Here is a 16,430-nt window from a genome sequence, read left to right on the forward strand (position 1 = left end):
CCTTTTTAAAATGCTGGACACCACTGGCTTCACGCAGCTGTCACACATTAAATTTCCAGAGCCAAGAGTCCAACTTGGTAGCTTGCAAACTGCATCCCTGTACCATCGTTGATAAACGACGTCCACCCAGCCTCGGTCCCCGAGCTGTGAGGTGAACCAGTGACACCGCTCAACTGAGTGGCACAAACACTCCTGAGAGGAACTTGTCCTTTCTGTGTTTTCCATGAATTAAGGGAGAAGCAACAGATTCCCAGGATCATTTCCTGTTGAGGCTGACTGCAGAAAATCCCTGCTGTCTTGATTCATGAGATATGAATGAAGCCAAATAGCAAAGGCAGACAGGTTCCAGCAGCTTGCTGGGGCTTCCAGACCCGGAAAGGTTGGCAAGGTGGTACTGTGCCTGGGCCACGCCCCTTCCCTATATGGGCATCTCCACCCAGGAAATTAAATAGAGTTCATGTGTGAGGAGTGGGCTGTACGTGGGGTGGTGGCCAGGACACCTTACCAGCTGAGAGAAGCATCAATGCCTCCCTACCCAGCCTCCGCCTGTGAGACACTGATCTCCCTCAGCACCAGGGCCCATCTGGGATTCTGAAAGCTCTTGGAAGACACTTCATCCTCTCTTGGCCCTTTAACCCGGAGGTCGTTCAAGGCAGGAGAGTCCAGGGAACTGCAGCCATAAGCACAAGACACCAGCCAAGAGGACAGAGGCCGTGGGAGCTTTGGTCCAGGCTCTGCATCTGTCACCAAGCCACACTGCATCTTCTAAAGCTGAGTGTACTCCTGACTGGCATGAAGGCGCTGTCTGGGTTACCAGTGGCCTGGCCAGCCTTGTATTACACACTCTCTCTCTCTGCTTCTTTCTTTTTGAAACAGGAAAAGACACAGGCGGGTAAAGGATCCTGCTGGCTCATTGCTTCCCTGCTCTGACCCCTTACACAGTCCTCTCTCAGCACCCCTTGCTGTATCCTCTCCTTGAGAATCTTAGAGAAAAATGTGTGTCACAGCAGCGATGCCAGAGGGAAAGGAACAGCAGAACAAGTCCAGGGCACTCTCGCCGTCCCCATGTGTCGTCACCAGCGTGCTGCTGCGGCTTCTCCTCTGGGGAAGGACAGGATCACAGAGCGTGCACCCGAATCCTCCAGCTCCTCAGAGCACTGAGCAGGAGCTCAGATGAAACCCAATTAAGGAGACATAAGTAGCTTGACTTAGAAGTTGCCTGTAATTGTCTTTCATGTACAGGTCTCCCTCCCTGGACCCCCAGCACCGTGGTGGCCACTTGCACGTGGCTGGGCCAGTAACTCATCTGAGGATGCTGAAAAGCCAAAGAATATGGAAGTGAATGGGCAGCCCAGCTACCTGGCCCCAGCCAGCTGGAGACTCCCTCCCCTTGGATTTCTCTTGGCCCCACCTGGGTCTGCCTAGTCCCAAAGCTCCATGCAGCTCACAGAAAGGCCTGGTGTGCACGAAACCTCTGTCTTCATCCTGTCCTCCCAGGAAGAGTCCCAGGCTGGAAGACCCTAAGGAGGAAGGGAAGGAAACAGGCACATGTTCCCCCTCCACTTTCATCCAGTGTCTTCCCAGAAGCTCCTGGCAGACCAGCCATAGGGTGGGCAGAGCTCAGGCTGGAACAGATTTACAGGTTATGATTCTGAAGCCTTAAGAATGGCTTAAGGGGGATGGGAAGTGAGCCAGCGGATGGGGACAGGGTCCAGGATTATTTTAAGTTGAGATGTTGGGACCAGGACAGACCTGGCTGGACACCATCCCTCCCAGCCAAGCACATGCAGGATCTTGCAGGCTGCCAGCCAGAGGCTTCATGCCACGAAGGCTGCAGTCATGAGAAATCAGCTCTAGATAATGATAACCCGGGAAATTGCAGACCCTGTCCAAAATGTGTCATTTCTATTATGTCCCACGATCTACCTTTTCTGACTTTATGAAAGTTTTTGTGTCAAGAAGCTGGCTTTGGGCCACTCTGCCTTTCCCTCACTATTGAGTTGCCCTGGGGTGAGCCTGACTCTGCTTCTCGGTGGGACAGAGCGGGAGAGGACCAGCTATGAGTCTGTCACCCTGGGTTTGCAGTGTACCAGCACTGGGTTGTGGGCAAGGGTTCCCCCTTATGTAGGCCTCAGTTTCTGCATCTATAAAATGGGGATAACACCTACCTCTGGAGAAGGCAATGGCACCCCACTCCAGTACTCTTGCCTGGAAAATCCCATGGAGGGAGGAGCCTGGAAGGCTGCAGTCGTGTGGTCGCTAAGAGTCGGACATGACTGAACGACTTCACTTTCCCTTTTCACTTTCATGCATTGGAGAAGGAAATGGCAACCCACTCCAGTGTTCTTGCCTGGAGAATCCCAGGGACGGGGGAGCCTGGTGGGCTGCCGTCCATGGGGTCGCACAGAGTCGGACACGACTGAAGTGACTTAGCAGTAGCAGTAGCAGACAGTCCTTATAGGATTTTGAAAGTGCCCAGTAGGCAGCTCATGAATGAACATCAGCACCCTTCCTTCACCTTCCTTCTATTCGCTGTTGCTAACGTCAGGCTGATTGCCTGGGTTTTAACAACTTTGATCAATGATTTGAAGAACCATAAAGAGTTTTAAATCCTTTTCAGAAAGACGAGGGATTAAAAAAAAATGACGAGGGATTAATTTTAAATAATCAACACATATTTATCCAGCACACTGTGCTTGGGAGTACAAAGAACTGTGAGAGATGCTCCTGGAGGTTGAAATGACTGACTTGATTGAGATCTCTGAATCACACGTGGATTTCAATTAACTTGGCATTTCCTGATACTGGAGCCTATGGCTAATTAAGAATTCATCACAGATGAAAAATGTGCCAGTTCTGGATCTCGCGCTACAGAGGAAAACAAATATAGTCCATCAGTTGTCTGAGTTCCCAGAAATGAGGGACTCGTGAGTCACTGAGCTCATATAGCTAGTGCCTTCTTAGAGGTTCTGAATTCCATGCACAAAGATAGCAAAAGGAGATGGCTCAGGAAGTTTTACTTCCTTTTGAAAAATTCTTTTTTTCTTTTTTGGATACACTTTGCACCTACTGGGCCATAGTTACCCATCAAGGAAATGAATAGATGGACCTATAAGAGGTTTTATTTTATCTCATTTGTGGGCACCAGGTGCAAAGAATTGAGTTGTTCATATATTTTAGTTCATGACACAGTTTCTGTCACCATGAGCCAATATGGGTCCCTATTCTATTTTATTCCACAAATGTGTATAGTGTCAAGCACTTCCCACAAGCCATGCACTGTTCAGCACTTTGAAAATTACCTCCTTTAATCCTTACAACAACCTCATCCCTTGTTACCTAACAAACAACCCTCTAATTTAGTGATCTCAACCTCATGAGTTTTGTACTATGGGTCATCTTATTTACATTTTAGAAGTCCTCTTTCTAAAATCACAACGATAGTCTCCCACACTTTCTTCCCTTATCTTCATGGTTTTATGGATCACCTTTAGGTGTTCCATTGATCTAGAGTTCCTCTGTGTTTGACGTAAGGATCCAACTTTATCTCCCTAAGGTAGGTCATTTGCCATCACCATCTTCTAAACAGTCTCCCTTTCTTCATTCACCTGTGGTGTCACCTGGATGGTGTATCCTCTTCCATATAAACATTATCTGGTTTTGCATACTCAGTGTGCAACTTTAACCCTTTTGTCTTGTTCCCTTGTTACCTCATTGTTTTTCTTACTAATGGCTTCATAATGTGCTTTAGTATCTAGAGGAAATAGCAGTTCCTCCCCAGCCCCCCACCAACTTCACTCTGTTTTTCAAAACTGACTTAGTCACTTGGGAACAGGCTTTTTATTCTTGTGTATACGTTTTAGAATAATTTTGTTAAGTCATTTTAAAAGTCTTGATGGACTTGTGATCGGAATTGTAGTGAATTTACACAACAATTTCATGAAAATTACAATCTTTACAAATCTTTACAGTTTTTAGCCAATCTCATATGATAATCGTAACATAACACCATTTATTCAGCCATTCTTTCCATCCTGAAAATAGAGCTCTAAATGTCAGTAAATTCTTGTGCGTCCTTTGTTAAATTTCTCAATAGTTTACAGTTGTGTTGTTATGGTACGACAAGTGATGTCTGATTTTCTATTCTAATTTCTCACTGGTTAGTGCTGGTGTAAGGGAACGCTTGTTATCCTCTCACTTGCACCTTTGCTGACTTCTGCATTTGTTCTCAGTTTGTGGATCCCCTTCCAAGCCATCTCTCTCCTGTCCTAGTGGGTGGCCAGGCCCTTCCTGGAGCCCTGGCTTGCTGCAGGGGACAGGGCACCGGAAGAAAGCCCACAACCTTGGCCCTGGTACCCCAGCCCCACCCAGCCACTTTACCTCCGCTTCATATACTGGGGATCTGGGCTAGATCTCACCTCACTGCTGAAGTCTTGGGTCCCTTTTTTATTCTAAAATCCTGAGTAACCTCAGCTGGTTTCCTGGCTCTTGGGGGCCCTGGGTTTACAATAAGTGATGAAGTGCTTGGCAGGAAAAGATCTGTGGCATGTGGGCCACTCCTGTATGAAAAGCGAATGACCGCCTACTCCCCCTCCCCACTCCATCCCCTCCTGGTTCAAAGCAAGAAGGTAGCTGTGACTTTCAACCCAGCTGCAAATAATTAATACTTAGGAGACATATGAATGCATTTTATTCTCAGATAAAGCTTAAAGCCTTGTTGATGTTAAGATTTTTTTAAAGTCAATCTGAAGATTTGTAGGAGAAAATGCCTAGGAGTGACCAGGAAGCTGACTGTGCAGAACACCCATCACAGACCTATTAATACATGGAGGCCCTTCGAGGCCAGGAGGCATTGAGCAAGCCTGTGATGGTGGGTGGCCCCACAGCGGGCGAGAGGCATCATACAGCAACTAGAACTGTTTTCCCGCCCCTTAAACAGGAAGCTCAGACTGGCTTTGGAGAAATTTGCAAATAACTTTTCTAACATATAAATATACTCCTACAGAGCTTGAAAATGTCACTGGCTTTTCTCTATCATGTACCTTTCTTCTCACTGTCCCCGCTGAGTAAATGCAGGGCCAACTATATCTGATGCCTCCAGCTTAGCAGCTGAAGGTACCAGGCAGTTTGGTGACATCCACGGGACACTGGCTCAGAGCTTACCCTCTGCAAGACCTCTCAGCAGCAAGGGGGCTACCCGCACCCTGGCCCCAGACCACAGAAAAAGATGAAGAGAGAGTCTATGGGCAGTGATCTAAGACTCTGTCGTCTGGGTACCACTGGATCTCTTCTGCAGTCTGTGAGGGCACAGGATCCAGGCTTCATGGACATCTCACCACAAAGTTAGCAATCCTGAGTTAGGTCTGTGTGTGCAACAACCTGTCCGAGGGCGTGTACGCACCACTCTGGAAGGGGTGGGGCAGCCTGGCTGGTCTTACAGAACAATAGCTGCTCTGCCCTCAGCAGCCTTTAAAGCACAGAGTACTGGAGAATCCTCAGCCTGACCATCTCCTCTCAGAAGCCTGTGCTCACGGAAGGGCTAGAAAAGATTGAATGCTTGTGGGTATATCTAATTCATCCCAGGAGGAAGGCTGGTAATCATACTCAGGCAGGGTCTGCAAAATCATACTCCATTTAAGGGAGCTCAGGTGGGGTTTGTTTTGTTTAATGAACCTGGTGGACAATGCAGTGGCTGTCGGTCACTCCCCTGCACACCACTTGGGTCTCCTCTGTGTATAGAGATCTCTTACAAGCTCATTTATGCAAAGCCTTCAAAAACTGGGCATAACTGGTTTCTACGTACTGTTTTCCTACTAAGACGAATCAGGTCTTCTCAGAGAAATGTCTGAGTCTAGGTCAGAGACAGGGAAAGTGTACGATGAAGATGGAGCACCTTGTCATACCAGAAAGCAAGGGGGACTCCTGTGGTCATGTCCAGAGGACAGAGGATAAAACCCAAACAGGCTCCCACCAGCCTAAGGTGAAACAGTATGAGCAGCACAGAGAATCAGATTGCACTGAATTGTTACACATCATTTATGTTAAAAGTCACAAGTTTATAATGATGCTAAAAAAAAAACCACCTCACTGGCCACTCTCCACCTTTGGAGAGTGCTAAAGAACTGAACCATTATTCCGATAACGGCTTTTTTAAAAAATGTCTTGTGTCCTCTGTACCTTGGGGTATAATTGATGAAGGAAAGTTCTTTAGAGAAGACTTACACCTTAAAAATGTAGAAATAATGACAGAATCTAAATGAAATCATCGATGTGCCTAATGATCATCAGCGGGTGCCAAAACCGTTAGCTGATGGGGCACTTTATGAGAGAAGTCAGACCCTCATCACCCAGACTCACAGATGGATCTTTACATCATGAGAAGGAGAAAATCTGACGCTGGGTACCTCCTGATGTGATGAGGTAGGAACTGGGAAATACTCCTGCAAAAAACTGAACCTGCGTGTGATCAAGCACTGCTGGCTATTAGTTTACAGCAGTGAGGGGGATCGACAGTTCATTAAACGACACTGACATTTAACAGCAAAGAGCACCATCACTATTGACACTTGCAGGTGGGTAATTCATTCAGACTTGAGAAACTGATATCAACAAATACAAGATGTGGACCTTGTTTGGATCCTGATTCAGACAACCCCTACATTTTTTAAATTATGAGACTATCAGGGAACTTTGAACAGTGAATATTTGATCGTATTAAGGAATTGTTTTAAGTATGGTTACAGAATGATCGGAGAAGGAAATGGCAAGCCACTCCAGTACTCTTGCCTGGAGAAGTCCATGGACTGAGGAGCCTGGTGGGCTACAGTCCATGGAGTTGCAAGGAGTCGGACATGACTCAGGGACTTCACTACTACTACTACAGAATGATGGTTATGCTTATAAATATAAGCATAAACCCTTGTCTCTGTGTTGGCCAAAAAGTTCATTCGAGTTTTTCCACACTACATTCTGAAGGATTTATGGAGAAGTTGTGCAATATCTGAGATTCCACTGGGTAGCAGAGCAGAGTACATGCCTATAAAAGACACAAGACTGACCGGAAGCAGATCATTATTGAAACTGAGTACATGGGGTTCATTACACTATTCTCTCCACTTCTATACAGGTTTAAACTTTTCCATTGTAAAAAAATTGTTTAAAAAAAGAAACAAAAAGTAGGGCACAGCTGCCTGACACAGACTCTCTAACAGGCCTCCCCACTCTGCTGGGAACAGGGAGCTGAGGGAGAGAGGGCTGAAGCCAGTGCCGCAGGAGGGAGAGGCTTCGCAAGAACACAGAAACCAAGGCGGGGCCTGAATCAGAGGCTGCAGGGTCAAGCCTGGTCATTTTTCTTAGTGCTGTTACACAAGGCAAGACCAACTGCTTCGTGGTTTGACCTATCCCCACCCGGGACAAGGAGGATGTGCCTAGTGGGTCCCAGCGTACAACAGAGACTTGCCACCCAAATGGCAAGATGAGGAGAAAGCTTTGTCAATCAAACCCTCTTTGGGTCCAAAATGAGTTAACAACACCTAGACCAAGAATCAAAAATGGGGTTCTTCTCCTAGAGAAGAACTCACTTAACAATTTAAAAGTAATTGTGAACCAGAAAGTACACACTCCCATAGACCCACACATGCATGCAAGGTGCACATTAAAAACCCCCCATCATACAGAGAAAGACAAATATCCTGTGATATCGCTTCTTTGTGGCATCTAACAACAACAACAACAAAATTGTTCCAATGAACTTATTTACAAAACAGAAATAGTCACAGATGTAGAAAACAAACTTAGAGTTACCAACGGGAAAGGCAGGGGATAAACTGGGAGATTGGGATTGACATACACACGACTATACACAAAATAGGTAACTAATAAGGGCCTACTTTTTAGCACAAGGAATTCTACTCAATAATTTCTAATGACCTATATGGGGAAAGAACCTAAAAAAGAGTGGATATATGTGTCAACTGAATCACTCTGCCGTACACCTGAAACTAACATAACATTGCAAATCAGCTATACTCCAAATAAATAAACAAACACCCTGGAGAATTCCTTCATGGTCCAGCAGTTAAAACTCCATGTTGCCATCACAGAGGGCATGGGTTCAATCCCTGGTCAAGGAAGTGAGATCCCACACGCCTTGAGGCACAACGAAAAATAAATTAATAAAAATAAAAACAGAATTCCTTAAAAACAACAACAACAACAACAACACTCTATCACACACACAGCATTAAGAGAATCTTGGGACAGGCTAACTCTGTTTGCTGTCAGTATCATAGTGTCTCAGGGTGACATCGTCCGACACCCCTCCTTCCTTCTTCCCCACCCACACTCCTGAATTCAGCACCACTCAGGAAAGAAGTACCTGGAACAGGGTGATTAGAGGAGGAAAAAGAATGAGCCAGCAGGTGTAAGAAGCAAAAGTGGACCCTGCAAAGAAGACACGGGAAAGAAGTGGCCGTAAGCCCTGCCCAGGTCAGGAGGTGAGAGGAGGGGAGGACACTTCCCTACCCACAACTTCCCGGCAGCTCTTCCATAATAGCCTTCAGATGGGGACAGTTGCTGTATAAGTCAGTTAATGGGGAGTAGACAAGCTCACGGAGAAGCAATGGCACCCCACTCCAGTACTCTTGCCTGGAAAATCCCATGGATGGAGGACCCTGGTGGGCTGCAGTCCATGGGGTCGCGAAGAGTCAGACACGACTGAGCGACTTCACTTTCCCTTTTCACTTTCATGCATTGGAGAAGGAAATGGCAACCCACTCCAGTGTTCTTGCCTGGAGAATCCCAGGGACGGGGGAGCCTGGTGGGCTGCCGTCTATGGGGTCACACAGAGTCGGACATGACTGAAGCAATTTAGCAGCAGCAGCAGCAGCAGACAAGTTCAAGTTTCTTGCTCCTCCCCTCTCTCCCTGGAATTGAACAAGCCTCCTCAAACAACAACCTTCCAGAATCCTGTCGGTTTCCTCACTTTCCCCTGAGACAGAATGCATGAGCCACTCACTTGTTCCCCACTTATAACAATCCAGAGTCATTCACAGGTCAGCTCACACATCCTGAGTCTGTTGATAATAAAACACTGAAAAAAAAAAGTTGCTACAGAATAGCACGGCACCCTGTGATACACCATCACAGGGATAAGCTCATTACTGTAACTTAGCATTCATGAGCCAAGGATGACAAAAGCACCCCAACTGCCTTCCTCTATTTCATAATTCAGTGTTTCCCAACCTTCATCATGCAGTTTGGGAAAGAGTTGCCAAATACCCATAGTCACTCCTTCCAGCAAATGAGGCAGGGAGGCAGGGCTCAGTCCCTCTGGTTTGTCCCCTGCAGCTTTAGCATCCCAGGGAGGCTCTGCCTGGCGACGCAGCCGTCCCCTCTCCCAGCTGAAGGCTGGCATTATTTATCTAAATGAAAATTTGAAATCAACCTAGAGCCACCAGATTGAAGACAAGAAGAATCCTGCCCTGGATCAAACACAGACAAGTCAGTGCACCAGCATTCACATGCAGACAGCTCAGCTTCAGCTGTGTGCAGGCCCCAGGCTCGGAGAGCACTCGGAGAAGGGTGGCCAACTGGCAGCAGCCGAAAGGCTTCCTCAGAGATGGGGTCTCAGTGGAGAACTAGGGAGTGATTGCCAAACACGCTCCAGAAATCCTCTCCATTTCTCATTTGAACCCTGAGCACAGAGGCACCTTGACATTTTTGATAATCTCTGACAGGCTGGCCACGTTGGCATGTTTACCCCTGTTGTTTAAAACCAGAGTTCACAAGTGTGCCTCCTTCCTGCCTCCTCTTATGGGAGACCATAACATAACTGCCCTGGTCTCTTACAGGAGACCTACTGTGTGGGGTGCCTTCCTTTTAGAAGCATGCTTACTAGAGCTGTGGTTTTCCACCTTTGTGTGATTATCTGATTGAGGCCCACACTGAGCTGTAAAGCTCCTTCAGGGTCAGGACAAGATTATCTTTTACTCAGCTTTGTACTGAGTATTTGTCAGTGCTAGAACACAGGAGGGCACTTGGTAAATGCTGAATAAATCTTTGATGAAATTGGTATTTACTCACAAAGCGAATAAAATGTGGCACTTACAGTAATCTCAATGGTTTTCCTTGTTTAGCCATTCAGTCAACAAGTGTTAGCTCTAACCAACAGCGTCTGCACTGGTAGACTCGTGTACTAAGAACAACAAACAACCTACATTTCAAAACCAGAGTCTCACCTTACTTCCCAATTTTCCTCATCAAAAATTTCGTAGTCATTAGCTTTAAATTCCCATGTATTTATTTAGACCTACCATATTTGTATGATCGTTCTACGCGTTCTAATATAATTCTACCGTCAGAAGTCTAGTAGAATTTTTTTTTTTTTTTAGTCTCAATTGACAGATAAGGAAACTGAGCAACAGAAATGTCAGGATCATACCATTAAGGGACAGCAACAACGTCACTAACACTGCTCCTGTCCAGGGTTCCCCATTCACAGAGCTAAGTTCAAAGACGGAAACAATGCTGTTTTTCCTTCTATATATAGCCTGGCTTGTGGAGGACTATCCATGTGGGAAAGTACAAATCTGGGACATAACCCATGACTACACTTGGAATGTTTTAAAGAATAGTTAGTTCTCTATGATTAAAAGAAAAAAACCTCCTTTGTAATCAGAGCTGAATCATAGTTCCAGTAATTCCTGTCATTCCCAGTCCCTTACTGCCTGCAAACATGTGGGGAATATGTGACCATTCTCTAGGCCACTTTGAACCACTCCCAGATTGGACATTCACATTTTGCTTCCCTAAGGCCCAGCCTTCACTGAGGCCTCTTTTAAGCCCTCCAACAACTCTGCTTAGCTTACCTGATGCTGACCCCACAGGAGACTTTAAACCAGAACAATTAATCAGCTTCCTGATATCAGGGAAGATGCATCCTAAAACACAGCCAGCTCAGGAAAGGGCAGTCCACCCAGGCTGCGGCTTGCCATCTCATCTTACAGGGTAGAATGCAGTGCAGAGTGAGGCCGACGAAATGAGCACAAGCTCAAGCTCGGGAAAGAAAGCAGAATCCCTTGCTGGCTCCTGACTAAGATGCATCAGCTAATCTACATGAAAGCATTTCCTAACCTGCAGCATGCAAATAATATTCATTATATTTGCCATTAATGTAAAGAACATCAGAAACACCAGAGACTTAAAATAGGGCTTAGGGGGCCACCTGACAGTTGGGATTATTCCCATTCATTGTTGCCAGTGGGCAGCACTGCTGTCACTGGTATACTAGCTACGTACATTATTTTCCAACAGCTGCCTGGGACAGCGGAATAGGCAGAGCTATCAAAGATGGTGGCCTGGGGATTGCTCTGGCAGTCCAGTGTTTAGGCCGCCATGCTTCCTCTGCAGGAGTCCAGGTTCAATCCCTGGTCAGGGAATTAGGATCCCACAAACCGCAGGGTCAAAAGGAAAAAAAAAAAAATGTGGCCTGGGCAATCAGACTGAGTTCCCAAGAAAACCACTGAATCTCTCATCTTGATATTCCAGGTGCTTGCTAGGCAATGCCCAGCAAAGCTAAATCGCCAGTGAACGGTTATTGAAGGAATGAATGAATAAATGACTTAACCTCTGGGCAAGTTGGGGTTTCGCAGGTGGGAATAGACCACCAGTGAATAGACCACCAGTGGTCAAGAACCCGCCTGTCAGTGCAGGGTTCCATTCCTGGGTCAGGAAGATCCCCTGGAGGAAGGCATGGCAAGCCACTCTAGTACTCTTGCCTGAGAAATCCCATGAACAGAGGAACCTGGAGGGTTATAGCGCGTGGGATCACAAAGAGTTGGACCAACTGAGCATGCACACATGCTGGGCAAGTTGCCCATCTTCAAACAAGGGTAACATCACTTGCCCAGAGTGGCACTGTGAGCTTTAAGTGAGTCAACATTGGCTGTGACGCCCCCTGAGCAGGCTGCCTGGCCGTGTGAGCATCCAACAAACACCTGATCCTTTTGCTTTCTCCCTTCTTCCTCCTCATGGCTCCTTCCTTCTCCTTTATGAGACTGAAACTATTCCATGAGTCAGCGCGAGACCAGCGTGGTGCTCTGCGCTCCCCACAGCGTCAGAGCAGCACTGCATGCCCAGGACACTGCCCTTGCCCGTTCTCCCTGGTTGGGTTCCCAAAGTTCCGCAGGTACCTGACACAACGAAGGCCCTGCTTCAGCTTCCTATAGGAATTTCTGCTAAGAGGCACCCTGAGTCACCCAAAGTCATCCCCGCTCTGATGCCCAAACCCTTCATTCTCCACAAAAGTTCCTCTCCCACATGGATGAACACAACCACCAGTCCTAGTGACCCCACGGCTGCACCTCCCAGAGTTCAGCCCAGGCCCGCTATTTCTTTCACAACACAGAGGTAGGCAACAGGCACTCAGGGAACGTTTCAGCTCGTTTTTCCAATGTTCAAACTTCCTAACATTTTTTTCTGTTAGCAGGACAAATACTGAAGAATAACGGGCATCTGGGGAAATGATTCAGAGGAAAATTCTGGCCCTTGAAAGAGCTTGGGTTTAGTCCTCTTGACACTGGAAGGCAGCATACCCAAGGAGTGGGGAGCTGGCCGCGAAGAGGAAGGCTGGGTCACCACCCCAGTTTCGGAAGAGAATAGACCAGCTGCCAGGGCCTAGGTCAAAAGGCAGTGCTTGCTAAAGCAGGGGGTGAGCTGGGAGACTGCCTGGCTCACATACAGAGAAAGGAGGGGAAAAGAGAAGGATGAAGGGAACGAGTACCTGGGTCTCAGGGTTCGGAAAACAAGACAATGATCTAAGATTGCCACTAAGATCACTCTTGGCCACTAAGCTAGGAAGCCCATTTCTGCCACAGTGAGACCTGCTGTCTTGAGACGTGTCCCGCCGGTGTGGTCACACAATGGACACTTAGCTTACACTCATGGCTAATTTGTCATGGCTATGGAAATACCCAAACGTATTTAATAGACCAAATCAGACTGTCTGAAAATAGTTCCCCAGCTGGAGTCACAAAGCACGGAAGAAAAACAAAGCCTAGGGAAAGTATCAGACACCGTTACAGTTGTATGGGGGAACTGCCCCAGGCCGGATGTGTGAAGAAAATCAGAAGGCTGGCAGATGCCAGTGGCAAAGAGGATTAGGGCACATGAGTCACGGGTCAAGTGGGTCATGAAAGAAGGCTTAAAAGGCAGGTGAGGATTCTATCTTAAACCAAAGAAGTCAACAGCACTATTTAAGAAAATGGCATACAAAATGCAGAGAATTATTAAAGTACATGGGCTGGGGTACTCACGTAATTAATCCACCTGAATATGTGTTTTATTACGGTAAGTAATCAAGCTACTGAACAGGCTGTCTCCTTAAACTGAGAGGTGCATTTTGTCTCTTGAAAAACATCAGCAGAAGACAGGATTTACTGTGCTGTTAAAGAGAAGGAAAAATTCGTATGGTGGAAGTGAGGGTAGCAGGTGGGGAGTGAGGTGACTCCCCGCTGTCGATGCATGTCTCCAGGGTAAACTGGCTCCCGGGGGACCTCAGTGATTGTCCTCTGCCTGCCCTCTGACCCTTCAAAACAGCAAAGCAGCACTGGCTCCCAGTCCTGCTCCATCAGTTTACTATTCTTCCCATTCAACATGTTAGTCAAGCTCCCTCCCTCCAACTTCAAATATGACCTCTGTGAGCTTTACGTGTATTTGGCCTATTTTCCTCATTCCCATCAACTTGATTCTGAATGCCGTTTTAGTAAGGAAGACAAAAACATTGAAGGCTAAACCCTACCTCTTTCGGTGCCTTTTTTTGGTAGGGAGGAATGGAGTCAGTCTCAAGTTCAGAATTCTGGGTTTTGCCAGGTAAGTATCATGGAAATTCCAGAACTCTGCTTCAGGGGTTCGAAAGTTTGATCCTCATCATTCTCCTCTGGTGGTACCCCATAAAATCCTATCCATGTTGCTCCTTCATGCAGTGGAACTAAGAAGATCTGTGCTTTGTTGAGAAGCCAGTGATCCAGAAGCAAGGATTAAATTTCTCACTTTGGTTTAAACATGTGGCCAGGAAAAGAAGAGGCATTCAAATAAATTTCTCGGCAATTTACGATTCGGTAAAAGGGATGATGGGTAAGAAACTAAAACTCCAAAGAACATGATTTAGCATAACTGTATCTCTTCAAAATATACACATACAAATAAAGTGCATTTATTTGTATGTATGTATGATGGTGGAATGAAATGATCAAGATGACCCCTTCTTTCCACTATAAAACTGATAATGTAGAACTAATTTTTGTTTTAATACAGGGCCAAGCCTAAAAAACAAATGTCCAAGTATAAGGGAACAAAGAACTCGATCTGAAGAACCCTCAAGGACTAGAGACTCAGACAGGAAACATGTCTTTAAGTCCATTTAAGGAAGAGGGCCTGCTGCACAAAGCACATAACCGTGCCGTGCAGCCCTCAACACAGCCGACCAGAACACCACCTGCCAGCCCAGAGCAAGAACCACCTCCCGCTGAGGCTGGGGGACCACATGTGGAAGTCACCTGTGAGAACCAGAGAACACCCCGCAGCAGCATCCTGGTGGATCTTCACCACCACAAGGGGAGAAAGCAGCAACGAAGATCCAAACCGCTATACCATCTCAGCACCAAGGAGACACACGGGAAGCTTCCGAACTATTCTGTAGCAAAACGCTGGGACAGGGACCCACTCATAAAATAAACAGCCCTTGCTGAAGATAAGTTCGTAATCCTAAAAACCCCAAGAGGAAATAAATCACCATTCACTTTTCGGTAGCTGAGGGAAAAAAAATGAGCCCTTTCAAAAACTCAAGAATATAGACTATAAAATAAGTATGATTAAAATGACCTTTTCAAAGGAAGAAAACTATAGTTTTTTAAAAAACTGAATAAGGAACAGGCAAATATGAAAAAATATCATCAAACACAATTTCAGAAATGAAAAGTATAGTTGAGGAAACTAGAAGCTACAAGTGGGATAAACAGATTAGACAAGGCTGTGAACATAATTAGTGAGGCATATACTAAGTTACTGAGACTGCAGCACAAAAAAACCCTAAAACCTGGAAAAGGATAGGTTCAGTGTAAGCCTGAAAGAAATCCCCAAAGGGAAGAACAGCAAAAGGGGATGAGCTGATACTCAACGAAATATGAGCATCCAGAATTTTCTTGGCCAAAAACCCTGAGCTGAGAGGAAAATAAATCTGTATCTAAACATAGTAGTGAAACCAGACCACTGAAGACAAGATGAAAGGGGGAAATTCCACACTTGTTATGAAACAGTTCAATCATGCAGCCCTAACCTCCACTGATGGAGAAGGCGATGGCACCCCACTCCAGTACTCTTGCCTGGAAAATCCCATGGGTGGAGGAGCCTGGTAGGCTGTAGTCCATGGGGTTGCGAAGAGTCGGACACGACTGAGCAACTTCACTTTCACGTTTCACTTTCATGCATTGGAGAAGGAAATGGCAACCCACTCCAGTGTTCTTGTCTAGAGAATCCCAGGGCCGGCGGAGCCTGGTGGGCTGCTGTCTATAGGGTCGCACAGAGTTGGACATGACTGAGGCGACTTAGCAGCAGCAGCAGCAGCAGCAGCAACCTCCACTGATGGCAAGACGCATCTACTACACACAGAGGCAGCCTCCGAGTCTCTGCCCCCATGATGCTCAGTGGGAACAGCCGTAGGTGCAGCTCACATTCAGAAAACTTCTCTTTGGTATCAAGTCTGTCAGCTTAAACAGACTCCAAAGTCTCCTGCCACATATTCAGTGGCACCCAACTATGTATTAACTGAGTCCTGGATTCTCAGTCTAAATTTCACGAGTATATATAATACTCCTCTGTATTAAAACTGCCCTTCTTAATGCCTATTAAAGTGATTTCTAGAACCTAATTCATCCAGCAGTAGAGTACCTAGATTGGATCCTGATGACGAGAACCCCATCTTGTGGCAACACTTTTCACAACCAAGTTGGGCCACACAGAGCACTGCCATTCTCATTCTGAAGACAAATCTGTGCAGAAAGGTTACCATTTTATCTACTTTACCAGACAGGATTTCTAACCAGCATTTATCTTGTGTCTGCGACAGCACCAGAGTATGCAGTAAATCTGCAGAGCACAGAAATTCTGAGACTTCGTGAGTTATTTTCAAGTGTAAGCTGCTAATCTTTGCACAGCTTACTGCTGGAATATTTTAAGAGAAAGGCAAACACTGACTCTGGATTAGCTTCTGAATTGTTATCATTAGCTCAGTCTAGGGAAAATTTGGATATTCTACTTTCTACAAGACGAACTCACTGAGCTAAAGCAATCACAAGATAAAAATCCCCCAAATGCATAACAAATGACACCCTAGTTATCACCATATAGAACTACCTCACACAGCACACACCTCC

Source organism: Capricornis sumatraensis, chromosome 9 (genome assembly GCF_032405125.1).
Source record: "Capricornis sumatraensis isolate serow.1 chromosome 9, serow.2, whole genome shotgun sequence".
NCBI lineage: Eukaryota > Metazoa > Chordata > Mammalia > Artiodactyla > Bovidae > Capricornis > Capricornis sumatraensis.